We start from the raw sequence: 26,082 nt of genomic DNA, 5'->3' as shown, positions 1-26,082 counted from the left end.
CGCTGTGTGAAACCCACCGGTCCATCTGGTTTTTTGAAATCCCCATTTTCCAGATGTGAAAACTGAGGCAGGGAGCGGTTAAGGCACCTGTACGCAGTCACGCAGCTGCTACGTGTCTGAGGACTCAAGACAGAGTTGGCCTGGCCTCTGAGCCTTTGCTTCCCAACAGATAGGGTGGGCCTCCCAGGAAGTGGGCCCCAAGGAGCCCTTGGCTTGGTCCAGGAAGGACCCTTAGCCTGTGCCTGGGCTGGAAGAGGGCATCAGTGTTGTCGTCTTGCCCAGAGGGACATCCGAAGCTGAGACCTGTCCCAAGACGTAAGTGGTTTTGTGCTTCTTCCTCTTAGGAACAGCCTGCAGTGGAGGCAGGGGAATGGCCGAGGTGGCCTGTATGAGCGCTGGCCGACCTGGACTCCTCCCACATCCTCCTGGATCGGAGCCCTGAGGCCCTGGCCACAGGCTTCTGGCTCTGGGTCCCTGAAGGCCCCTGATGGAGAACGGCCCCGCTGTGGGATCGAGGGGCGAAGCACTGCACTATCAGCCCCGTTCCAGGGGAAATCTCATCTGAGCCAGAGGTTCGTGGCTGCTGTGACCTCATCCCCCTGTGTGCGTCCCTGCTTCCCCATAATTTATGTCCACGTCCACATTAATTGATGGTGCCGAGGCCGTGAACTGGGCTGATTGTTTCCAAATATCGAATTGTGAGGGTTCTTGGCTGATTACAGGGCATCAGAGTGGGAAGCAGCAATGTTCTGTTGTGTGATAATTAATGAAGGACCCAGGAGACGCCATCTGCCCGGATGGGACTCAGAAGCCTCGGCATGGCGTGGTCACCCAGCAGCCTTGGACGCCCTCCAACCCCAGACCGCAGGAACGGTGCATCTCTTGGACGCAGCGGGAGGTATTCCATCTCCCCAGGTTCATGCGGTGATGATGTGGCAGAAAGAAGGAGCCTCATGGTGGACTTCCAGGCCACAGAGAAGCGAATGTTGCTAGACCATGATGATAACAATAATTACGACTACGATCATCGCAGTATAGACTATGTGCCGGGAACTGTGCTGGTGCTTTCCGTAGGTCTCATTCATTCACTCGTTCATTCATTATTTACTTATTTATTTAAATGTTTATTGGGGCGCCTGGGTGGCTCAGTCAGTTGGGCGTCCGACTTCAGCTCACATCATGATCTCGCAGGTCACGAGTTCGAGCCCCGCGTTGGGCTCTGGGCTGACGGCTCGGAGCCCGCAGCCTGCTTTGGATTCTGGGTCTCCTTCTCTCTCTGTCTCTCCCCTGCTCATGCTCTCTCTCTCTCTCTCTCTCTCTCTCAGAAATAAAGAAACATTAAAAAAATTTAAAAAAATAAATGCTTATTCATTTTTGAGAGGGAGAGAGAGTGCGTGCGCGAGTTGAGGGTTGGGGCAGAGAAAAGGAGGAGACAGAGGATCCGAAGTGGACTCCGCACTGACAGCAGCGAGCCCAGTGTGGGGCTCGAACCCACGAACCGTGAGATCATGACCTGAGCTGAAGTCGGATGCTCAACCGACTGAGCCACCCAGTCTCCCCACCCCCCAGCTCCCCGTCCCTCAGGTCTCTTTTAATTAACACCCTGCCCCTGCGAGGAAGCCTCCCTTACTTGCTCCTATTTTGCAGATGAGAAAACTGAGACCCGGAGAGGTGACAGTGCACAGCCAGGACGAGGTGGAGCTGGGTTTCCATTCTGCCTAGTCTGGCTCCAAAGCTCATGCTCTTAGCCACAACTCCCAACCGCCTTTCCAGGCAGCTGTGTGCCAGCCAGATGAGCTCATATCTCTAGTGGAAGCTCTGGGTTTTGTTTTTTTTTTTAAACTTCCTGTTCCTTTCCAGTTGTTCCAATCTCAGTTCCTGTCTAGATCAGCCCCTCCACACATTCCTTATCCAGTTATTCCAGGCTCTTCTCCCTTCCCTTCCTGACTTCTCACCTCCCCCCACTGCCTCACCCCCCAGGCAGGGGGACAGGGCGGGAAGCAGAGACATAGAACGTATTGAATCGTTTTGCATATACGATCGCACTTAATCTTTAAAAAATACTACTTGGTAGGAGTGATGTCATTGCGGTAGTAACGAGATAAGGAAACCGAGGCTATGAGAGGCAGGTAACTTGCCCAAGGTCATGTGGGACATACGTGGCGGAGCCAGGAGCCGTCTGAACTCAGTCTGCCCTTCATCGTGACAAGGGGCCTCAGGACAATCCCTCTGTTACTGCTCTGCGTCTATTTCTAGTTGGGCATTTTTCACCAGGATGCACGAGATTATCCATTTCATCAGCTAATAGCTGGTAAATAGCTGGCCTGTGCACACAGCCCGCTCTGCCCTTGCCCCTGGCAGACATTACTAGCAGATCACAGCACACTTCCCTGCTGAGCCTGTGCCTGTGTTCAACGCGGTGGTCTAGGCAGTCATTTCCAAACATTCTGAGATGGCATTTAGATAAAAATCAGGTGTTACTCCTGTCCCAGAGGGTCATCTTGAGGACAAGACGGCATTTCTAAGCCCTTGGTCACAAATCCCACAGCCTCAGATGACTTCCCAAAGACATGAGGGAACCCCAAAAGGCCTCTAAGCCTGCTAAAAACAAACCCCACCCAAGGTTTGGCTGCCTCCCCAAAAGCACAATTATTTCTGGGAGGTACCCTTTCTGGCACCAATTTTCGTTTAGCACCAGTCAATTGCAATTCTTGGCTCTCACTCTTCTGAGACCTACCGAAGAGATAAGGCAATGCACCTTCACGGGCGTGCCTGATTTTAAGGCTGCAAAAACATTACCGCAGAGAAATAAAGTCCCGGTCACCACCAGGAGTGCCACTTCCCACCGGTGAGTTCACTGCATCAGGCACAGCGTGGCTGAAATGGGGTCATGGTGCACACAGCGCTCATGCACCCGTGGGAGAATCTAGGTCCTTCTCTTCCGCTCCTGAAAGTTTCTCTTACTGCCAGGGATATGTGTGTGGGGACCTCCTATAATGTGCTCTGATTTGTCTCGAGTCAGGTCTCTACACACTCGAGTGCCCTAGCGTCTCTAGGCTGGTCCTGACACACCATCGTCCCGCCCTGGGGGAGAGGACCACCACCCTAAGCCATGGGGCCAGAAACAACCTCTCTCATCCAGTGCCTGAGGCTTTTCCCCGATAGTTGGCACAGAGGAGTACACGCCATGTGCACTTGCTGGAGGCATCTCCTGGGTTTGCCTGACTGCCTGCATCCCACCCTTTTCTGGGTGGATCTTCCTTCCCATCTTCCTTTGGGGAACAATTCCCCCCTTCCTCTCACTGCCATGACATTGGTTGAGGAGCCAGTGGCTCTGGCCAGGGCACTCAGAGGTACCACATATCTGCTACCTCCTGCCCATTACTCTCCAACCCCCTCTCAGCTACAATTATTTTAGAGGCCTTCTTATCCTGACTTATATGTTGCCCGCGTCCACTGCTAGAACATAAGCTCTAAGAGGACAAGAACACTGTCCCTTTCGTGTAGTGATGGCTCCCCAGTTCTTAGAGCAGTGCCTAGAACATTGTAGGTGCCGAGTGATAAGTGTGAAGGCCTGTCCAATGGATAAATAGTGGCTCAACTCTGTCTGCAGTGATTAAGAGAGCCTCTTTTCCCACTGGAGCTGCTATTCTGGTAGAACAAAGGCCTGAGAATGAAGACAGCCGGAGGAGAGCAGATCTAAGTGAACGGAGAAAGATCCCCTGATGACGAAGCCACCTGGATCCAACTGTGCCTGAAGCTGGCATTGGAAGTACAGCATTAGGTGGCTGCTTTTCTCACTCTACTAGGGGTAATTCATTGTGCTGGGTGATGTATTGGTAAACAAAATACCCATGGCCTCCGTTTTCATAGCTCAGAGGAGGAACTAGGCAGCATAGGTACAAACAAATGAACAAAAGCTTTAACTGCAAGCCCCGATAAGGGCTACGAAGAAATGCCGTAGGGTGCAGTGAATGAGAATGATAAGGGAGGCTTACTTCAGCTAGGTGTTCTGGAACATTTACTCTGACTTGAAATACAAACTTGAAGGCCAAGAATGAGTACCGTTGCCCCTCACGTGAAGATGGGGTATTCCAGGCAGAGGAGAGAGCATGTGCAAAGGCCCTGAAGTTGTGTTTGAGGATGCCAGAGTCCTGATGTGGACGGGTGAGGGTCCACATGTCTTGGGATGAGGCTGGACAGGTAGACATGAGCTCATCACTTAGACTACAACCTGGAGGTCAAGGTGAGACATGGAGATTTTCTCTGATGTGCATTGAGAAGCTACAGAAGGATCTGGAATGAGGGAATGATGGTCGCTCTGTCTCTAGACAGGTCCCCCGTGGGACGCCCATTCCCAGCCTGGCCCCGAGGCACACTTAGTCATTTCCAGGCCTGGCCTTCCAGGCTCATTCTTTTACCTGCGTTTCTCTCTGTTTTTTAATCTCTTCATTAGCTCCTAATTGTCCTGATTTCAGTTCTTTCTTGTTCTTGTCAAACACCAATTTAAAAAATGAGTCATCATGAACTTCATGCCAATCCTCGTTTATAATTAGGCCCATTTCCCCCAGCTCTCTCTCTCTCTCTCTCTCTCTCTCTCTTTTCTGCTTCGAAAAACCAGGGGAGAAAAAAATGATCCTGTTGCCTACGTAAGTGGCCTTGTGCTTTGGCCACATAAAGATCACACCTGGGGGTCCAGGAAGGCTCCAGGATGCCTCAAAAAACAGTCCACTGGATTGCACCCTTGATGGCTCCTGGAGACGTCCATCAGGGAGCCCAACCTCCAGGCCCCTGGACTCAGCCTCCCAGACTGGCCAGCTGAGGCTGGACCACTGGGGACGTGAATCCAGTGCTCACCTCATGAGCAAAGCTGGTCTGACTTTGACCTACCGCCTGGGAAGGAATCCTAGGCGCTTTCAACATAGCAACTCCAAAAACCAAACAGCAAGACTGACAGCTGTTTTAAGGGGGTTCGCTTCACCTAGTCAGTTAGCAAACATTGATGGCATGTCTAGTCGGTCCCAGGACTCCAACGGGAGGGAAGGCAGAATCATCCAGTGGTCAAGGGCGGGGTCTGGATTCAAGCTGGCTGAGGCTGCTTCTTATAGGCTGTGGGATCTGGGGCAAATGTCTTCACCTCTCTGAACCTCATCTGTAAAATGGCAGGAAAAGAAACACCTTCCTTACAGGGCCGTTTCGAGAATTGAAACAGATATACAGAAATCTCTGTCGGGCCCAGAGCGATGAGCAGTAGGAGGATCTTGAGGAGACACAACTTGTAGAGAGGAAGAGGCACGGGGAATTGTCGACGGGCACAGTAACCCGCACTTTCTGGAGAGAGTGTTGTGGAGCGAGAAATAAAAATACACTGTCCAACTATCAAGAAGGGGCCTATGGCACAAAGAGAACATTCTGTGTGCTTCCATCTTAGCAAGTTCAAGAGGAAGGACCCTGTTCCTTCCAGAATCGTAGTTACCTCTAGGGGTGGGTTATTGGTTACGAGAGCTCACGAGTGAGATTGCAAGGTGTGCTGGAAACGTTCTGCATCTTGATCCAGATGTGTGGATATATACCAGGCAATGCAGGTGGATATCCTTGTAAAAATCCACCAAAAAATTAAAAAAAAAAAAAAAAGGGACGCCTGTGTGGCTCAGTTGGTTAAGCGTCCGACTTCGGCTCAGGTCGTGATCTCGCGGTTTGTGAGTTCAAGCTCCGTGTCGGGCTCTGGGCTGACAGCTCGGAGCCTGGAGCCTGCTTCAGATTCTGGGTCTCCCTCTCTCTCAACCCCTACCCTGCTCATGCTCTGTCTCTCTCTCTCTCTCTCTCTTTCTCTGTCAAAAATAAATAAAAAAACATTAAAAAAAATCCAACAAGCCTGTGCCTTTCAGATTAGTGCGCCATATTGGGTGTGGGCTATTCCTCCAATCAAAAGAGAGGGCGAGAAATAAATGGAGGGTCCGGGGGAGACCACAGGAAGGGCCAGGCCAGGAGAGAAAGGAGGAAAAGCTCAGGGACCTGGCTGAGCACCTTGAACCCCAAGCCATGCTAATATTCCCTCCTCTCACTGAAGCCACACCTCCGTGATGGGCTAGGTTCTCAAGGTGGTCCTTGGAGCAGCAGCATGGATGTCAAGTGGGAAGGTGTTAGAAAGGTACATTTCCGAGCTGGCCCCAGACTTCCTGAATCAGGTGTCAGACCAGCCTACTCTATCCCGCACCCCTTCCAAGGAAGCTTTGGCTTTGATGACCCCCAGTCATTCGAAAAAACTTCTTCCTTCGATTTTCACAGCTGCCCTGTCTCGGCCCCACTTCATCCTGTGGTTGCCTCTTCTGTCTCATCCCATACAGGTTTCTTTGTTCCTTTTACCCCTCCCCACCATTCTGGAGACTTCAGTCATCATCTACCTACTCCCTCCCCCACCAACTCTGGAGGCTTCGTCAGTCAGGTACCCGCTATCCTGTCCCCAGACTCTCCCATCAGGTCACACCTCTGTCCTGAACTACCAGCAGGTTCCTCGACCCTTCTGCCTGGGCTGAGTCTCAGCTCCACCACACCTGAACCGGGGGTGGGGCGGGGGGAGCTTGGCACTCAGTTTTATCCCCTGGGGTGTCAGTTGCCTCCCGGTAAAGTGGAAATAATCATACGTAACTCATCAGTCTGCTCTGAGAAGTAATGGAAATAAAATATGGATCCAAATCTCAGCTGTGCCACACACTGGCTGTGTGACCCCCCACTGGACCATTCTGAGCCTGGGTTTCTTCATCTGTACAATGGGATGTGGAATGCATGCACTCAGTGGAGATGTTGGGAGCGCTTCTCAGGGCCCGGAAGGAGATGACTGCTGGCTCCACCTCTTGATCTATGACTTGGCCGAAGCCTGGGCTGTTGACTTAGTTGGGGTGGACTTGGCCTAACTTCAAAGGTGCTGGGGGGGTTGGGGGGAGGAGGGAACCATTTCTGAGGGAAGGGCCGGCCCCAGACTCCCCCTCATTTATTTATTTTTTAATTTTTTTAAACGTTTATTTATTATTGAGAGACACAGAGAGACAGAGCGTGAGCAGGGGAGGGGCCGAGAGAGGGGGAGACACAGAATCTGAAGCAGGCTCCAGGCTCTGAGCTGTCAGCACAGAGCCTGACGTGGGGTTTGACGACCTGAGCCGAAGTCGGATGCTTAACACCGACTGAGCCACCTAGGTGCCCCTCAGATTGCCCCTCATTTAAAAACAAAAGCCCTTCCACAGCTTCAGGGGCTTTAGTGTAATAATTCCTCTTCCCTTTTCTCCAAACCTGGAAGTGCTTTAGTTCGAGCAGAAAAACAGGCCCTGGGCCATGATTAAACATCTACAGTACACTCAGTTATGTGAGCAATTTAGATTTAATAAGAGGGTTCCTGGGTTGTGTAATAAAATACAGTGAGTGGGTTATCAGGTGAGGTCTGATCTCTATTTAATTAGATGCCAGCTTCCTGTGGCTTCGGGGGACAGCAAAGGAATTCTGGGCTGGCTGATGGCTTTTGGAGCTGGGTCTATGTTCCTCTTCAGGATATCTGTTGAAGCTAGTAATGAAATATAAAATCCAGGGGGAAAGCCTTTATTGGTGCCGTAAACTAAGGAAGCTTGGCATCCACGTTGCCCAAAACTTCAGGTAAGTTATGCAAGATAGAGTATAGATGGGATTAGATGGGAGGGAGGTCGAAACAGATCCGTGGAAGTTCATGTGAGAAAGAATAAGTCACTGTCAAGTCAGCAGGAGAGGTCCCCGAGCATACCACTGTCAGGAATGGGGAGTAACAAGCAGCTCAATTAATCCAGCTGGTGCCTATGGGAAGGATGCAGTAGGGGCCGCCATGTTATAGGGAACCCCATGGTGCTGCCATGGCTGACTGCCACGGCCGACTGCCACTGAGGAAAGACAGGCTTGGCGAGGGACTAAGGACACTACCTCAACTTCCCCCTGCTTCCACGATTACCAGAGAAAGGATACTATTTGACCGAAAGCTGAACTTCCTGATGAGGTTGCCCATGGCGCAAGTCTCCAGCCCGCTCCCCCAGGGGGCTGGCATCCCAAACGAGACATGTTTCACTGTAACAACTTCAATTTTCCCCTTCTGACTTCTACTGGGCCCGGAAGGATCAACAGGATGCCTAATCTTAGAAAAACGTGGTTCAGTTGCCTGCACTGTATGGGCAGAAAGCTTCCGTAGAAAGAACGAGCAAATAGGAGATGGTGTGTCGGAAAGAATGGCACGGTGTATCCTCATGTAATGGGAAGATCATAAAGGAATCAGGGTCAACTATCAAATTTCTAATCTGTGTTCTTGAGACAACTCTAAGGAATGCCACCTCTAAGAAACCATAGGAAGCATTCACGAAAGAGGCATAGCTGAGATTAGGGAAGACTGAAGAGAAGCGAGCATGACTGCTGAATTAAAAGCTACAGTGGAAACAGGAAACGGAAGATTAAAACTAAACCAGAGACTGAAGGACAATCAATGAGCACATGAAAAGATGGAAAATACCGGTCATCAGAGAAACACAAATTAAAACCACACACCCTCCCTCCACACCCATCAGAATGGTTGGAACAAGGCAAAAGCAAAAACAAAACAAAAACAAAAACACAGCAATTGTTTGAAACCCTGGCAATTTCAAGAGCTGTGCAGGATGTGGAACTAGTATGCATTGGTCCAGTCACATTGGAAAACTGTTTGACGGGTTCTTACAAAGGTAAACATTGACTGTCTCTATGATCTAGCAATTCCTCTCCCACACACATACCCGATGTCCGAAAAAAGACCCGCATGAGAATGGTAGTCCCAAACTGGAAACCACCCCAGGGTCCATTGGTGGGAGAATGGAAAAAGCAAACTGGTATATTAATTCAGTGGAATCCTACTCAGATGGAAACAATACAAGGAATAAACCAGTGCTACGTGTAACAGGGTGGATGAATCCCAAAGGTGTTGTGTTGACTGAGCTGAGCCAGACATAAGGGTCGTACTGTGTGATTCCACCTGACTGGTTCAGTCGGTAGATTGACTCTCAATCTCGGGGTCATGAGTTCAAGCCCTTCTTGGGCACGAAGCCTTCTTAAAATAATCAGGGTGCAAGAACAGACCAAAAGAGACCATAGTACTCTCAGAATGCATCATATGGGTGGAAGAATGAATACAAAGAACCCAGGGGGAACATTCCGTGGTGGTAGAAATATTTTCTATCTTGACCTGGTTGATGGTTACATGGGTAACTTGTTTGTTGAACTTTTTACTTACAGATTTCTGCATTTTACTGTATGTTTGTGACAGTTGAACACAGTACTTTCACACGTGTGTGCGTGCACACGCATGCGCATTCATGCACACACACACACACACACACACACACACACCGAGTCATGGGTAACGAATCATAATCCAAGAATTCTGCACTCTTCAAATTGTCTTTATGTGGGAAGGCACCAGAAATACATTCTCACACAGGCTTACACAGTTTGCCACCTATGTGTCCTTAAAAAAAAAAGTACCCCGATATAAGCCCCAATTGACCAAATAATAAATCAAGATAAATAATCCAAGAATGTGGTGGAGAGGATAGTGGTTTTTAAAAAAATTTTTTTTCCCAACGTTTATTTATTTTTGGGACAGAGAGAGACAGAGCATGAACGGGCGAGGGGCAGAGAGAGAGGGAGACACAGAATCGGAAACAGGCTCCAGGCTCTGAGCCATCCGCCCAGAGCCCGACGCGGGGCTCGAACTCACGGACCGCGAGATGGTGACCTGGCTGAAGTCGGACGCTTAACCGACTGCGCCACCCAGGCGCCCCGAGGGTAGTGGTTTTTAAGCACTGATACTGAGTGATAAAACCAGGAAAATGAAAAGATAGATCTATTTTTTTGCCGGTGGTTATTGACAATGCAAATATCAAATAATTCCCTGAAGCAAGATCTAGTCCGTAAAACTATTTTATGATAATAATAATAATAATTGGAATCTAAGCCTCCAGAATACAGTGGCAGAAACAGGGAAAACAAGGTAAGAAATAAAATCTTAAGAAAATGAACAGACACAGGACAAAAGGTGAATGTATAAGGAGGGTCATCAAGTTACTGACTGAAGAGAAGAAACGATGTAAGAGTCTAACAATAGAAGATCAGAGGACGGAATATTATGAAGGTCATAGACCTATGTCCTTTTGCTCATCTGGTGCCTTCCTACAGGGTGGGGGGTCCCTTCACCTCACAGTCTCAGGTTCCTCATCTGTAAGCAGGATCATTCACTCTAATCTGACAGGGTCACTCATCATTTGCTCATTCATTCCGCAAACGCTTTTTGAACGCCTCCTAAGTGCCAGGTGTTGTGCTAGGTCCCGGGGACACAGAGTGGACACTTCAGCTACCTGCACTCAGGAAGCTAACATCTGACGTTCTGGTGTGTCTGGGGATAATGGGGATCTGGAGAGAAATAGGACAGGGTAGGGACATGGTGGGGAGAGGGGATGCTGGGTGGTCAGCAAAGGCCTCTTTGGTGAGGAATCATTTCATCAGAAACCTGATGTCAGTGGGGGAATGAGACATGTGGATATTTGGGGGAATAGGTTTCTAGCTGGAGGGAACAGCCAGTGCAAAGGTCCTGAGGTATAAGCATGCTCAGTGTGCTGAAGAAACAGCAGTGTGGTTTGAGCAGAGCCAGTGAGAAGGGAGCGATAGGAAAAGACCCTAGAGATAATGGGGGCTTTATGGACCACAGTGAGGACATATTGGACCTCACTCTGAGTCTTCTCGGAAGTCACCGGAAGGTTTTGAACAGGGAGTGACATCATTTGACTCCTATTTTCATGGAATCCCTCTATGTGGGAGAATAAACGTAGCGGCACTGTAAGAATATGATCAACGACCATGGGGAACACACAGAGTTTGGCACACAGCCATGCTCAATAATGCTTTTTTAAAACCTTACTTCCCGTGCACGCAGGAGAAAGCAGGATTCTTTTTGTTATAAGGGGTGGGAAAGAGGAGGCCTCTTAAATGTCCATTTGGTCCCTTATTTTTCTAATTGTGACTGTTTGCAAGGCCTGATGGATCTGCCAGGCTTTGCTCTTGTGGCTATGACTTCTGCCAAGCTCTGAGCAGTGCCTGCTACAACTAAGTATGTAATAAGTGTGAAATCAGTACAAAAAGTCCAAATTGGTCCCTGTTGCTACATGACACGCTGGCACCAGAAGCAGGGGCAGGGTGCATTTGATCTGGAGGAGGCCAGAGAGAACAGTGGTTTGCCTCCCCCTCCCCAGGAAGAGCGCCCCCCCCACCCCCCACCCCCCGCCGCCCCACCGGGTCATCTCTCTGCTTTGCAGGTGCTCGTCTGTAACCCTCCTGAACCTTGTCCAAAGTCCTGGACTATTATGGAGCCAGCGGAGTTGAAGGGACACCGTGCAGCCATGAAGAGTATGAACTTCGGAGCCAGACAGACCCGGTCTGAATCTTGATTGTGCCACCTCCCAGCTGCGTGACTTCAATCCTCTCCCTGCCCCGGGCCTCAGCTTTGTCATCTGCAAAATGGGGATGGTAATAATGGTGCCCGCTTGGATAGGTTGTTGGAGCATTAAATGAGACCATTCCACACCTCTCCGCATCTTGTAGACAGGACCCAGTGCCGTGCATAGGGCTACAACAGCGAATGGGACAGGAATGGTCCCTAGCCTTGACAGGGAGGGGACACTGTCACAAAGCCAGCCCTGAATAGTATGAATCAGTTGTAATAACTGAATGACAATGTTCATTCTCTCTCCTCTTCTCCAAATAGTCCAAAGACCCATGATCCCAGCATGGATAATCAAGCTCCTCTTTTAATGCCTCTGGCCTCAGTTTCCCCAGGCTTGTGGGAGGCTTGCTATGATCTTTGCAGGAGGGCCACCGTGCACTGAGCCAGCCTGATCCTCTTCCACAGACCTGGCCTCATCTGGGAGGACCCAGCTCTTTCGTGCTCTCTCAGGACCTCGGAGATGTCCCAGAGCACACAGGCTGTGTTTGTTGTTTGTCAATTGGGAGAGAGGCTTTGCCAGTGAGAGAGGTTCACTGAGACGAGCTCAGGGCACGGATCTCAAAAATTTGCTTTTAGACCAAATAACAAAGCCACAAGAGGGGCCCTTGGTCCATGCTTAATATTCGAACTTGAGGGAAAAAAGTTCGAGATTTTTCTGGCCAAGCCACTTGGGTTTTCCCTGGGAAAATAGACAGGAGGATTGATGGAGAACCACTGGGGGCTTGTCAAGCTTTGGCTACTGATGAATTACAGGAGACTCAGCTCAGGGGGAGAGATGCACGTGCCCGGCGTAAACAGCCAGGCCTCCTTCTGTCTCAAGGACAGATTATGAAATAATAGGCCTTCCTTTCTCCACTATCTTATTTGAGCTTTATGACAACTTATGAGGCAGGCAGGAGGGGTATATTTTACCTGTAATGGAACTGAAAAAAACAACCAACCAAAACCGAGGTCCAGAGAAGCTAAGTAACTTTCCAAGGCTACATAGCTAAGTAACTGACAGCTTCTCAGAGCCAGATTAAGTGTTGGTGCCACCATCCATGAAGACTGTACATAAATACCGGACCTGGGCGTGGAAGGAACACACCCCCATGGCAGATGACAAAAAATGACAGCAACATTTTGTGACTCTGCCTAAGTTGGTGGAGTTTATCTCACCGCCCCTTGAATTTGCACTGGTTGTGTAACTTGCTTGACCAACGAAATACAGCAGAAGTGACATTTCCTAGTGCCCCGTATCCTGTACCACTACATTTACAAGTTCAGAATCGCCTGCCGGAGGCTGAGAGGCTAGCTGGGGTAGGGGCAAAGCATCCTAGCTTAAAGCTTTCCAGATCAGCCAGCCCCCAGTTGATCTGGTTAGCTGACCACCGATGCATGAACGAGCCCCCTGGAAACCGGAAGCACCACTCAACCTGACCCAGCCTACAGTGCCAACTTGCGGCATTGGGAACTTAAATAGTGACTTAAAATCATAAGCATTTGCATTTGGGGGTGGATTGTTACACAGTAGAGGCTGACTGATACATCGCAAGGAGAGGCTTCGGAGGGCCATCAACGACCCACACCTGTCCGACTTGGAACATCCGTAGGGATAGGCCCTTATCCCCTCATGAGGCCAGAGCCTTGGTAATTGTGTCTGACGGTCAGTTCTCCTGGGTACCCACCCAGCCTGCTTTCAAGCTGGGACCACAGATGCCTCTTACGCAATAAACAGACGTAGCTGTATCCTGTTGGGAGTAAGCGCTCTATAAGCTGTTCGCCAGTGGACTAAATCTAGTGTAGTGGTTAAGGGCATGGACAGTCTCGTCTCAAATGTGCTCATCAACAGTCACACTCCCTATCTCTCCGAGCCTCAATGTTTTAACCTGCAAAACGGGGAGTATTAAGAGTCCCCATCTCATAGGGCGTCCGTGAGAAAGGATGAACCTAATGGCATAAGCCTCTTGCTACAGGTCTAGCATAGAGCCAATGCCAACATGTGTCAGGTGTTAGCACTTCTGGGCCTTTTCTCATTGCAAGCTCCAAACAGCAGCCCACACAGCATCTTGGTTTTTTCCCCTCTGTATTTCCAGGAGGAGAACATGACACCCTCATCCTGCGACAAAATAAAGGAAGTAGAGAAACACATAGCCCAGGGGCTCTCAACCTCAGCACCACTGATATTTGGGACCTGATGATTCTTTGTGAGTGGGGGAGGGCTGTCCTGTGCCTTGTAGGTTATTTGCCCGTGTCCCCAGTCTACCCACCCGACACAAGGAGCACCCTCTGCCCCAGCTGTGAGTGTGAGAGCCAAAAATGTCTCCCAGCATTGCCAAATGTCTCTGGGGACGGGTGTGGGGGGCAAAAGGGTCTTCAGTTGAAGACCACTGACATAGACACCCTCTTATGCCCACAAACCAGGGCAGAATTTTCTCCATCGCGGAGGGCAGCAGAAGGTGGAGAGAGGCAGCTAAAAATAACGGCTGCCCAATCAAGGATCATAAATCACCACAAAGGGAGCTCTCTCGCCCAGATGATGCCATCTGTTTCCAAGTCGGTGGTGGAGGTGCCCGGGTAAGGCGGCCGGGAGGGGAAGGCAGAGCAGGGAGGAGGTGGGGAGATCAAGGAGGCAACGGAACCAGGTTGGGAGGGAGGGGCATTTGGAAGGCTGAGATGAAAAGAGATCACGTCTTTGGTTGGGTTCCCCAGAAGCAGACCCTGAGATGAGGATTTGTATGGCGGGGAGAAAGGGAGGTGGGAACAGGGAGGGAAGGTGACCAAGAGAGGGGTGTGCTATCAGTAAAGTCCCCAGAGGCTCGGTCTTGTAGGGAAGTGCTGCAGACAGTGTAGACAAGACCCCAGAGTTGTCCCCCTTAGGGTGTGAGGAGGCCACACGCCTCCCGCTCAATCACCGGGCAGGGACCACCCCCAGGAGGATGCAAGTTCCCAGATACTCGGCTTCTCTCCCAGGCAAAGCGGGTTCCGGCTGTTGGGAGTGAACGCACACGGGGAGCCAGTGTGCACAAATATGGTGAAAAAATCGTAACGGATCGGTGCAGGGCACTGACCGCGTCTGCTACAGACACTTCGAGAAAGAACTCGATCGAAGAAACATTAATGCACAGACGCATGTGTCTTTTCCCGAACAAAGTGCCAGGTACTGTGCCCACCGCTTTATGGATATGAGCCCGTTTCTTCCCGCAGTGACCCGTGAGGTGATGTCTTTATTCCTCCTGCTTCAGGGGAAGTGGTGAACTCCACTCTTCCTGGCACTGGATTCTTAGCTGTGAGTACGAGATTACAGGGCGTGGGGGGGATAAGGAGCGGCACAGATGAAGAAGAAGAAGAACTTTGAGAATCGCCTGGGACGAGGCAGAAAGACATGCGGGGGCTTGCTGGGCTCTTTTCTCTCCGTTTCCCTGCCCTCTTTCCCTTGCTTCCCTCTGTCTGGGCAGATTAGAGCTGCCTTGAAGCCCACTCAGCCAGCTTGGCCTCTGGAGAACAGCCCAGATCAGCCCCTTTAGGTGCCGGGGCTGGAAAGGGTAGCGGAGAGGTTAGGACCCTCCGTGCGACCACCCTAGGCGCCCTGTTGCAGCCAGGGGATGCTGAACACACGCCCGCCCCTCAGCTCCGGCTGATCATTCCAGGTGGGAATGTGGAAGTTCCAGCGTGGCCAGATGATCTGATCTAAAGATTTTTTAAATGTTTATTTATTTTTGACAGAGAGAGAGACAGACAGAGCATGAGCGGGGGAGGGGCAAAGAGAGAGGGAGACACAGAATCCGAAGCAGGCTCCAGGCTCCGAGCTGTCAGTACAGAGCCCGACGCGGGGCTCGAACTCACGGACCGCGAGATCGTGACCTGAGCTGAAGTCAGATGCTCAACCGACTGAACCACCCAGGCACCCTGAGCTTTGTTCTTTTAATGTAAAATCTCCTGAATTTTAAATCGGGCAACTCACCCCCAGAGCAAACCCAACAAGATATAGCACTGCAGGCTGAACAGAAGGTGCCCGCCTCAGAGCTGTTTGCGTGTGACAGCTGGCTTCTCGGGTCAGGACAGAAGGGCCATGGAATGGCGAGACCATAATGCTACATCTTACTGTATGGGATCCCACCCTTTTTAAAAAAGGTCTCTCTTTCTCTCTTCCAATTTTGTTCTGTCCACTCGCCACTCCTGTTACCCCCTTTCGCCAAAATGTTGCACATGACGGACTTTCCAGCTTGCCTCAAATATATCATTGCCATTTTGTGCCTCGGTGCTTTCGCACATACAGTTCCCTGTGTCTGAAGTGCCCCTTCCTCACTGCTTCCCTTATGGCTCAGCTTCTACTCTTTCCAAGAGAGGCAACTCGTTGCTAATTTCTCTAGACTTACACAACGCAGAGCCAGGCCAGCCCCCCCACACCTCTAATACAGAACTCCCGTTTTTGTAAACCTGTACTTGATTTATACTCATACTTAACTCTAGGAGGGGAGGAATGATACATTTTTTGAGCAACACAGTGCCTGCCCGTACAGTAGGTGTGAACACAAAGTGTGGAGTGAATGAATGAGTGAGAGAATAAATGAGTGTATGAGACTACATTCCCCCTTGGGTGTGGCGGACTGGCCTCGAGGAGATTCACACGCTAACAAGGGTCAAGGTCAGGGTTTGTGCGCTCCGTGTGCTAGTGGGGGAGGGGCAGAGAAAGAGGGAGACAGACGATCTGAAAGCAGCCTCCGCGCTGACAGCAGAGGGCCTGGCGTGTGGCTCGAACTCACGAGCTATGAGATGTACGACCTGAGCCGAAGTCAGATGCTTAACCGACTGAGCCACCCAGGCGCCCCAGCAAGGGTTTATTTCCATGTCATGTGGTCAGGGACTCACGTGGGAACAACCACAATCCCGGGAAAGCCTGAGTCTTACGGTGAAGGCTGGCCCTCAAAATCCAGCCAGGCAGTCAGATCTCTCCCTTGGGAACTGAAGCCCCCAGAACGTTCAGAAACGGCCCTGCGTCAGAGATAGGGAGGAGATGGGACAAGGAAGCAGTCAGGGGTGCCAGAGGCATAGGTATGATGCTGAGAGGACGGGGGTGGGTACCCCACAAACGTGTTGTTATTCTTAAGCGCTTGGCACGGGAGCTTGGAAATAGAGCTGTCCTCAGCTGAGCCTTCGGAGGAGACTTCACTCCGGGCTGATACCCTGACTGCAGTCTCATCAGAGATCATGAAACAGAGGAACCAGCTGGGCCAAACCCAGCTTCCTGATCCAGGGAAACTGCGACCATAGCTGTGTGTTGTTTTAAGCCACTAAGTTTGTGGTGACTAGTTTACGTGGCAACAGATAAGAAATATATCTTATATATTTAATAATTATATATAATAGCTAAGTTTTTAACAGTTAACATATACATCATATATCACTTACTCCTCTATCTTTCTATCTATCTCTTGTCTATACAGTCCTGAGGCCAGAGACACCCACCCACTGGGCTCTCCAGGAACGGAAGCCATTATTTTCACGTTACTGGTTTCGGTGGGAAAGAGAAAGCCACAGGCTGCCCGTGCATTTCCCAATCATGACAAACACCCCAACTGTTTTTGCTTTTCTGTATTTTCCGATGTGTCAGCAAAGAACCCAAATATATGCAAAAATCCGCATTGGCAACATCCATAAGCAAAGCAAATCTGGCTGGACCGACTTCAGGAATTAAAAGCCGAGTTCCTGAATACACCGAGAGGACATCCTTCTCTGTATCTGCCGACGCACCTCTCCGTTCTCAGCCGTCCTACCAAGGGCTCCAGCCTCCTCTGTCCAGTCCCTGCTATTCCTTCCTCTGGGAGCCCCCTTTGTGCCCTTCCTTACATGGCTCCTGCTTGCTCATCTTCCAGGTCCCAGGTGAGACCCGCCTCTTCTAGGAAGTCCCCCTGGCTCTCCCGGGTTGGGTGAGATGCTTTCTTCACGCTCCCACGGTGGCCTGCCTCATCCCACTGATGAGGGACGGAAGCAGAAACACGTTCACCCTTAGCTCGGCAGGCCGAACTTCAGCCTGCACAGTTCCGATAAGGATCAGATCCGTGCCGGTGGCTACGTTCCCCAAGGGTCTCATGGCTGCCTGCACATCTGAAGGACAGTCCATAGCGAACTGGACGATAAGCACCAGGGAAAGCTTGCAGAAGTAATTTTACGAGTAGAATTTCGAAGAAGACACTGATAATCTGCTGTTCCCCGCACGTCCCCTTCCCCTCGAACACTCCTCGTCTTATCACCAGCCTCGTACAGCAAAAGGGCAAGCCCTTTCTGCCCACGGGTCCTGTCTCTGTGCTACTCAACTAAACTTACCGAGTGGCACCATACGTGTCCAGAATTCTTCCTTGGCCGTTGTGCTCCGTGACCCTGCAACACAACCACACCCCCAGGTCCCCTCACTGAAGTCCTACATGTCTCCCTAGTGCCCGCAGGCCTCCTTCTGCCCGGAGCAGGAACTTCAAAGGCAGATACCCGTTATCCCTGAATCTCTGAACCGAATGACTGTGGGGTCGCTCACACAGTCACCAAGATGCAGTGATAGGGTCCCAAGCAGGGACGTTCATCGGACAGCTTTTAACTTCTGGCCAGCCCCAGGCTATGGCACCAGCCATGCGCCATGAATCAATATTTAAAACAAGTCCCTTCATTTTCCTAGGACCAGCACACTTGTATTGCCCTGTTGTGGGCTGGGTGTTAAATGCGGTCCCATTAGCTCATTGCAAGCATTTAAAATACAGCAGCAAGTTTTCAACACTCTGTCTAGAAATTTCCTCCTTTTCCTGTATACCGGGAGCTTCAGGAAATGGGGATGGTGTGGATCTCTCTCGAATGCTGAAAAGCCCCGTTCTTGGCTCCCACTGTTGCCACCCCTAGGAACGCCTTACTAATTCCCCTCTTCCCCGGGGGCAAACTTGCCCTCACCCTTCCAGTGCCTTCAGCGGGACGATTTCCTTAACCAAATTCAGACCCTGCCCAGGATGGTCAGGTGGGCGGTACCTGGGCTGGGCCTCACTGAGGGCTCTTTACCAAGTCTTGGCAGAAGAGGCCCCTCCCCACCAGGCAGAAGGGCTGTGCTCCTCCCTGCCCAGGCCTCCTACCTGGGGAGACCCTTCAAGGCTCCTCCTCTTCCTCCTCCTTCTGCTTCGGAGCTGGGCGGGTGGATCCGGATCCCGTGGGCGCCTTTCTCCTTGCTCTCCCAGAGGCCTGGCCTCCTCGAGCTCCTGGCAGCCTGGCACTGAGCAGGTCTGCCCCCCGGCCCCGGCAAGCCCTCCCTCGCAGGGCCCCAGGCCGTGAGAACCAGCCCAGGTGAGTCCTCTGGGGCCCTGTGACCTGGACCCAGATGTCCCCATGATCCCGGGACTGTACCTGAGATGACAGGGCTGCAGCTGAAGGGAGGGGGAGAAGGTGGAGCTCCAGGCTCCCCCCTCCCTCCCCGGGCAGTGCACAGCAGCCTTTCACAACAGGGAGCTTGTTAAAACACTCAGGGCACCCGCGTGGGTGTCTCCAGAAATCTGTGTCTTTAACAGGTGCCCCCGAAATGCTCACAAATGGGCGAGTTGGGGCAAGAGCAAAGGCAAGTTCGGCGGCGCAGACCCCCTCGTTAGCAGGACAGGGCGAGCAACGTCAGGAGAGGTACCAGCGTTCGCGGATGGAGGGCCAGCCGGAAGGAGACAGGCAGCAGCCTGGTCGTCTCCCCCTGAGTCTTTGCCCGACTTGTGATTATATACTTATCTGTTTGTTTACTTGTTCTTGCTGTGTCCCGCACTAGAGTGTTAGCCCTAGGAGGGCAGGGACTGTGTCCGCCCAGTTCACACACAGCGACGTCCCAGGCCTAGCCTAGTTCCTGGCGCACAGTAGGTGCTCAATAAATATTTGTGGACTAAATGAACGAATTAAATGGATGCATGAGAGCAGGGACTGGCAGACAGGCAGATAGGCAGATGGATGGATGGATGGATGGATGGATGGATGGACAGACGGACAGGCCAAAGAGATAGAAAGGTGAGTGGACAGGTGTATGGACAAGCACCAGGTCTGGTGTCCAGGCCAGGCTCCTGCCCAGTCCCCTGCCCTATTTCTCCACCCTAAGAATCCTTCTAAACCTTGAAGCAGCCCCCATTTTCTTTGCCAGCCTGGCCCAAGGCCCTCCTACCTCCTCAGCAGCTTGGGTTCTCCCTGAGTCCACTCCAGACAAAGGAAATCTACCCAGAGAGAGAAGGTGCCTCCTGGGTCATGCCAGAGAGTTCCATAGGCCAGGTCATAGCTGTCCTGAATAGGTCTCGAAGCCTCAGACCCAAAGCTGAAGGGTGTGCTGCGGGCAGGGCTCTGATTCAGCAGCTGAGGCCCCAGGAGACTACCTTCCTGCCTTCCAGCCTCGAGATGGAGGGAGGTGTCATACTCTGTAAGAACCACACATAATAAAATAACCACTTCACATATTTCTACTACCCTGCATTAACCCTGATTAACATTTTGGCATTCTAGCCTTTTTCTAGACATATGCTTAAAAAAATTTTTTTTAAATGTTTATTTTTGGGGAGAGACAGAGACAAAGCGCAAGCGGGGGGGGGGGGGGGGGGGGCGGGGGGGGCAGAGAGAGAGGAAGACGCAGAATCCGAAGCAGGCTCCAGGCTCTGAGCTGTCAGCACAGAGCCCGACATGGGGCTTGAACCAATGGACCGCAAAATCAAGATCTGAGCCGAAGTTGGACACTTAACTGACTGAGCCACCCAGGCGCCCCTAGGCATATGCTTTTTAAAAAAATAAATTTTAATTTTTAGGGCGGTTTTAGGTTCGCAGCAAAATTAAACGGAAAGTACACAGAGTTCCTATATCCTTCTGCCCACCCTCCCAACCTCCCCCACAGTCAACATCCTGCACAGGGTGGGAGGTTTGTTACTATTGGTGAAGCTGTGTTGATACATGGTTATCACCCAGAGTCCATAGTTTACATTCAAGTTCACTCTTGGTGGTGCGCATTCTATGGGTTTGGACAAATGTATAATGACATGTATCCACCATCACAGCATCAGATAGAATACTTTCCCTGCTCTAGAAATCCCCTTGCTCTGCCTATATATCCCTCCCTCTCCAGTACCTCCTGGCAACCACTGATTTTTTTCTTCCCCCTAGTGTTGCCCTTTCCAGAATGTCCTATAGTTGGAATCGTACAGAACGTAGCCTTTTCAGATTGGCCTCCTTCACTTAGTAATAGACATTTAATGTTCCTTCACGTTTTTCATGGCTTGCTAGCTCATTTCTCTAAATAACATTGCATTGTGTGGGTGGGCCACACTTTATCCACTCACCTACTGAAGGGTATTTTGGTTGCTTCCAAATCTTAGTAATTATAAGTAAGCCTGCTGCAAACATCTGTCTGCAGGGTTTTGTGTGGACAAAAGATTTCCACTCCTTTGAGTAAATACCAAGGCATGCGATTGCCTGGATTGAAAGGTAGGAGTATGTTTAGGCATATATTTTTATTTTTATTTATTTATTTATTTAGGCATGTATGTTTAAAAACAACGTGCTTGGGGCGCCTGGGTGGCGCAGTCGGTTAAGCGTCCGACTTCAGCCAGGTCACGATCTCGCGGTCCGTGAGTTCGAGCCCCGCGTCGGGCTCTGGGCTGATGGCTCGGAGCCTGGAGCCTGTTTCCGATTCTGTGTCTCCCTCTCTCTCTGCCCCACCCCCATTCATGCTCTGTCTCTCTCTGTCCCAAAAACAAATAAAAAACGTTGAAAAAAAATTAAAAAAAAAAATAAAAACAACGTGCTTAATATATGAATACATTGTCCCCCTAAAAACGTGGCTGACATTATTGAGCACCTACCGTATGCCAGATGTTTCTCTGCATTTTAAACACGGTATCACACGTCATCGGCACAAACACTCTTTGACAAAGGCATCGTTAGCCCCATGTTACAGATAAGGAAAGCAAGGCCAGAAGAGATTAAGTAACTAGCCCAGGGTCACACACTCATGGGGCCAAGATTTGAACCTCGGAAGTCTGACTTTGGAGTCAGACTCTTCGCCAACTATGCTGGAAAAAATTAGAAAATGACAGGTAAAGCCAAAGTCCCCTTTGACCCCCTAGCCTAGACCCTAGCTTTCCCTAGCAATGAGGTCCCGAGGGCGGGGCTGAGGGGGGTGGCCCGCCCTGAAAGCAGGCAACAAGGAGCGGTCTGTAGAAAAGTTTGCAGCAATAATAAAACCGACTGAAGTCAGTCTGCTTTTTATTATCACTGAGCAGTGTCTCTTTTAACCAAAGTCAGAGATCAAATAAATACTCCTCCCTGAGAAACTATTTTGTTTGTCTAAGTTGTAAACCACTGCTGCATTACTGTTAAGTTTTGAGAATAAGTTTCAAATCAGCCCATTTTTATTACTTTTAGTGAAGATGGTATTATGCCTGGAAGCTAATTCAGAGAACCCCCTGGTTACACACTGGATCCCGACACAGGTAGACTCAGCTACATTTCAAAAGTTCCTCACAGTTTGGAATTGTTCAAAGTCACCTTTGGGCTCGGTCTGTGTCTCCAACCTCTGGGATAATATATATTCCTACATTTAAGCAGTAGGTTCAAAATAAACAGTGATTATAGACACGGAGAAACAACAGAAACAAATTATTCCAGTCACTCTTTGTCACTACCTGGAGTGGCATTTAAAACTTATCTGTGTTTAAAACCTGAGTGAAATGGAGAACAAATCGCTAGGTATAATATTTTTTGTTCTCTGTTTTGTAAGGCACAGATGTTTCACTCATTCACGATCTATTTTGGTGAATTTGAATGCATCTTTAACATTGAAATTCATTCTTTAAAACCAAAGACCAAACCATGAGAATAATAACTTTTATTATAGAATTGTTATTGCAAGTAGTCTTGTCATCTAGAGGAGTGTTAAAAATTGATCTGTTCTAGGTATCAAATATCCTCTAAGGTTAACTGCTTCCCAGAGGCACTCTGTGCTGTGAATTACTTGTGTATGTTTCCAACCTTGCTTTCCATGGATACATACAAATACAGGTATCAGTAAAACATACAGAGTGTTACTTTGTATACGTACAGATGTTGAAATAGACATGAATATTATCCCCTTTTACACTTTGCCCTATAACAACTTTCTTTTCTTCCTCTACAGGATGTGTGAGATCTTGTTACATGACGGCTCACAGATCTACCTCTTTCTTTTTAAATTGCTGTATCCGTTAAGGAAACCACATTTTACTTATTCACTCCCCTCCTAATGGGCATTTAGGCTGTTTCCAGTTTTTTACTATTATAAACAACGTGCCCCTTGGCCGCAGCTGCTCTAGACATGGCAAGGTCAGAGGCAGGCTGAGTTCTCCGGTTAATAGGTCCTGTCAGGTGCCATCCTGAAGGCTGTTCCAGCCTGTAGCTTCTGACAGTCCAGGGCTATTTCCACCCTTGCCCTTTCTCCAGACAGCCCAGGGCCAGGCGAGGCTCAGGATGCCTTTCTCATCTCAGGTGGCATCTCTTGCATGGATCCCGTGATCCAGTGGCTGTCACAAACCCTGCACCACGAGCCTTGTGATCTGGGCTATTTAGGCAACCTCGCCCACCCTAACACACACACACACACACACACACACACACACACACACACACACACGCACCATCCCTTGGTCAGTCCATGCCAATGAGAGATTTCCAGGCCTGATCATGTTCCCCTGCTCTGATTTCCCAGGCTGGCAGCTGGCACTGGGGATCCCAGGGGCTGTTCTCATTGCCTGTCTACACTCGAAGCTTCTCTCTCAAACATTCCCCCGGCCGTCCATGGCCCATACCTGCGAGGTACAGTAGGCATGATTAACTCTCCTCTCCCTTTTATATACATGCCTGCCTCCCAAGCTAGCCTGTGATATCCTTGAGAGTAGGGACAGTGTCTTGTTCACTGGGTCCCCAGAACGTGGCACAAAATAGGTGTTGGTACACTGGAGAGTTAACAAGTGATAAATGAAATAATTACAGCGACTCTGTTGGGCACCATTCTTTATGCACATTTTCTCATTTAATCCTCACACAGTAGTAGAGTAGATGCTCTTATGTCTCCTGTGAGGTAGGTAATTAGCCTTATTTTACGGTTGAGAAAACCAAGGCTCAGAGAGCTGGAGCATGTTGCCTGAGGCCACACAGCAAGTTCCTCCATGAGCAGGATCTGAACCAAGATGTGCCTGACCTCCGCTGGGGATACTCTCTAGCTCCTGCCATCTGAATAGGTCAAGTTTGGGAGTTCAGAGGTGAGACAGGCACCATTTGCATCCTCAATTCCTTAGCCATATTAGAAAGCCTGAGGTTCCCACCCTCTCGCACCAGGATTGCTGTGAACACCTGCTAACTGTAGGTCTCTTGCCTTCTCTTCATTCCCATCCAGCTGGGTGTCAATCTGAATTTATCTGCCTTCTTCCTTGACTCCCCACTACCCAAGTTCCATAAGCTGTCTGGCAGCCCTTCCTTGACCCAGACCTGCCTGTGTCCCAGGCTCACCTCTCTTGATCACTCACCACCCCAGCTCCATGTTCCAGCCACACCTGGCTGCCTTCAGTTCTGTGGTTGGTTGCCCCTCCCTCTTCCTCACCGCAGGGACTTTGCACATGCTGCTTCCTCCACCTGGAGCACTTTCCCCTCTCTCTCCCTCCCTCTGCGGACTCCACCTTCAGATCCGTCCCATGAAAGCTGCTGGGATTCTCATTGGAAGAAAAGTCTGGCCCTTGTTATCAAGCTGCAGCCCTGATCTGGGGTTCGGGATCACCTGACTCAGCCCCAGGGACTAATCTCAGCCATGGGGACATATAGCAGCAGTGGCAGAGCAGGGGGGAGAAAGCCACGACTGGCGGCCAAGGTTGCCCTGGCCGTGAGGCTGGACCCCATCGCACGGACACTGTGATTTCTTCTGTGCCTGCATGGAAGGACCTCCCTCAAGAACTGCCCTGGAAGGGAGAAAAAGCCAGTGTTTTTTTTGTTTTTGTTTTTGTTTTTTTTTGCAGATGCTGGGACAATGATGTCCACAAGAGGGACAGGGGGAGGACCAGGCAGGGGACAGCATGTCCAGTCCAGGACTTGTTCCATTTGATCTTCAGTCTTCAGAACAGCCCAATGAGTTCAGCAGTCTTGGTCCCATTTTATAGATGAAGCGTTAGGGGCTCCGGAAATAGGAAAAGATTGTTGAGAGGCACGAGCCCACTTAAGAAAAAATGGGAGTGGGGCATCCTCATGGCCACCTGGCTCTCCTCCCGGACCACAGACCCTTTGTCACTCAGAAGGCCCAGCTGCCATCGTGGGCTGGTCGGTGGCACATGGTGCCCTTGTGATGGGATCCAGCTGGGGACAGACGGGGTCTGGGCCCAGGGCCAGGAGGGGCCTGGCCAGCAGCACCAGGGGACAGGGAGCCCCTGGGCCCAGACTCTCTTTGTGGGGGGCCTCCCTGTCGGCGGCTTCAGCGCCAGGATCCTGGCGGCCATGGGCGATTCTGGGATCAGTGGCTGTGCGAGGAGACTGAGGCTGGACAGGTGGCCCCTGGGCACCCTCACGTGGGTGGTGGGGGTCACACCATGCTTCTCAGGTCCCCTGGAGAAGGGCCTGTTCTTCGCAGGCAGGGGGGAGTTGTCATTCTAGACAGCCTGGGGGCCGCTCTGCGATGCACGCCTGAGCTGGAGGTGTGGCCTCAGACGGCTACTGGCCTCATCTTACGTCTGGGCCGGGGCCGGGGGCCCCCCACCCCCTCCTGCCTGCAGCTGCAGGTGTCGGAGAAGAACGTCTTGCTGCGGGAAGATCATGGTGCACCCGCTCCTCACGTGGGTGACGTGCCCTGTGTGACAGGCAGTGGCCCTGCCTGGCAGTGACCAAGGGTGAGAACGTGCTCCAGCTGGAGGTGGATACACAGGGCATCCACACCCCGGGCCCCGCGCCGGCAGCCTCAGTGGATGCTGTAGCGCGTCTACACCTCAGGGACCTGCCCGAGCCCACAGACACACGGGCTGGGACTCTCACCCAGGTGCGCCCTTGATCTCCAGCCTACCGCGGCCGCGTGAGGAGTCTGGTGGTGAACCCAGCCCCTATCACCTTGCCTCGCTCTGTGGGCATCCAGTGGGCAGTGGGGACCAGCGGCTGCCCAGTCGCCCAGTGCAGCTGGCCCTCTGGGACTCTGGCTCCAGGCCCCAGCAGCCACGCAGGAGAGTCCTCAGGGGCCCCTGCCTGGGGTCCGCAAGAGATCTACCCCAGGTAGGCTCCCACCTCTCAGAGCTTCTGGCCCCTGCACTCAGCCCATGTCACACTGTTGATGTATATTTATCTGGACTCTAGATTCTAGGGGTGATGGATCTTTATTTCCAGAAATGGTAGAAGTTATACCTAACTTTTTAAAAAAGTATTTTTGAAAAAACCACTGTAAACTGGGATTTTTAATACGTTTTGTCTTTCAACTCTATTATGAGATTTGCTTCCACCAATTTTTATTAACATAAGAAATCTGCCCTGCTTCTTAAAAATTAAAGTAACTTCTGTTTAAAAAAAAAAAAAAAGACAAAAAA

At 50.7% G+C, this 26,082-nt stretch overlaps 1 protein-coding gene and 1 long non-coding RNA gene across 2 annotated transcripts in view; one reads left to right on the top strand and one right to left on the bottom strand.

Annotated features, from left to right (window-relative positions):
* The window catches only part of NOS1 (nitric oxide synthase 1), a 182,141-nt gene that overhangs the window by 137,576 nt on the left and 18,483 nt on the right, over nucleotides 1–26,082 (bottom strand). The gene's annotated exons all lie outside the window — the stretch shown is intronic.
* Nucleotides 18,625–19,422, top strand: LOC121010270 (uncharacterized). The gene is made up of 2 exons (XR_005781069.1): nucleotides 18,625–18,835; nucleotides 19,057–19,422. It is a non-coding gene; the product is annotated as an uncharacterized LOC121010270 (long non-coding RNA).

The sequence above is a fragment of the Herpailurus yagouaroundi genome, unplaced genomic scaffold (assembly GCF_014898765.1).
Source record: "Herpailurus yagouaroundi ecotype Mexico unplaced genomic scaffold, PumYag 191, whole genome shotgun sequence".
NCBI lineage: Eukaryota > Metazoa > Chordata > Mammalia > Carnivora > Felidae > Herpailurus > Herpailurus yagouaroundi.
Note: the sequence above shows the minus strand (reverse complement) of the source record. Positions and strands in the feature narration are given on the sequence as shown.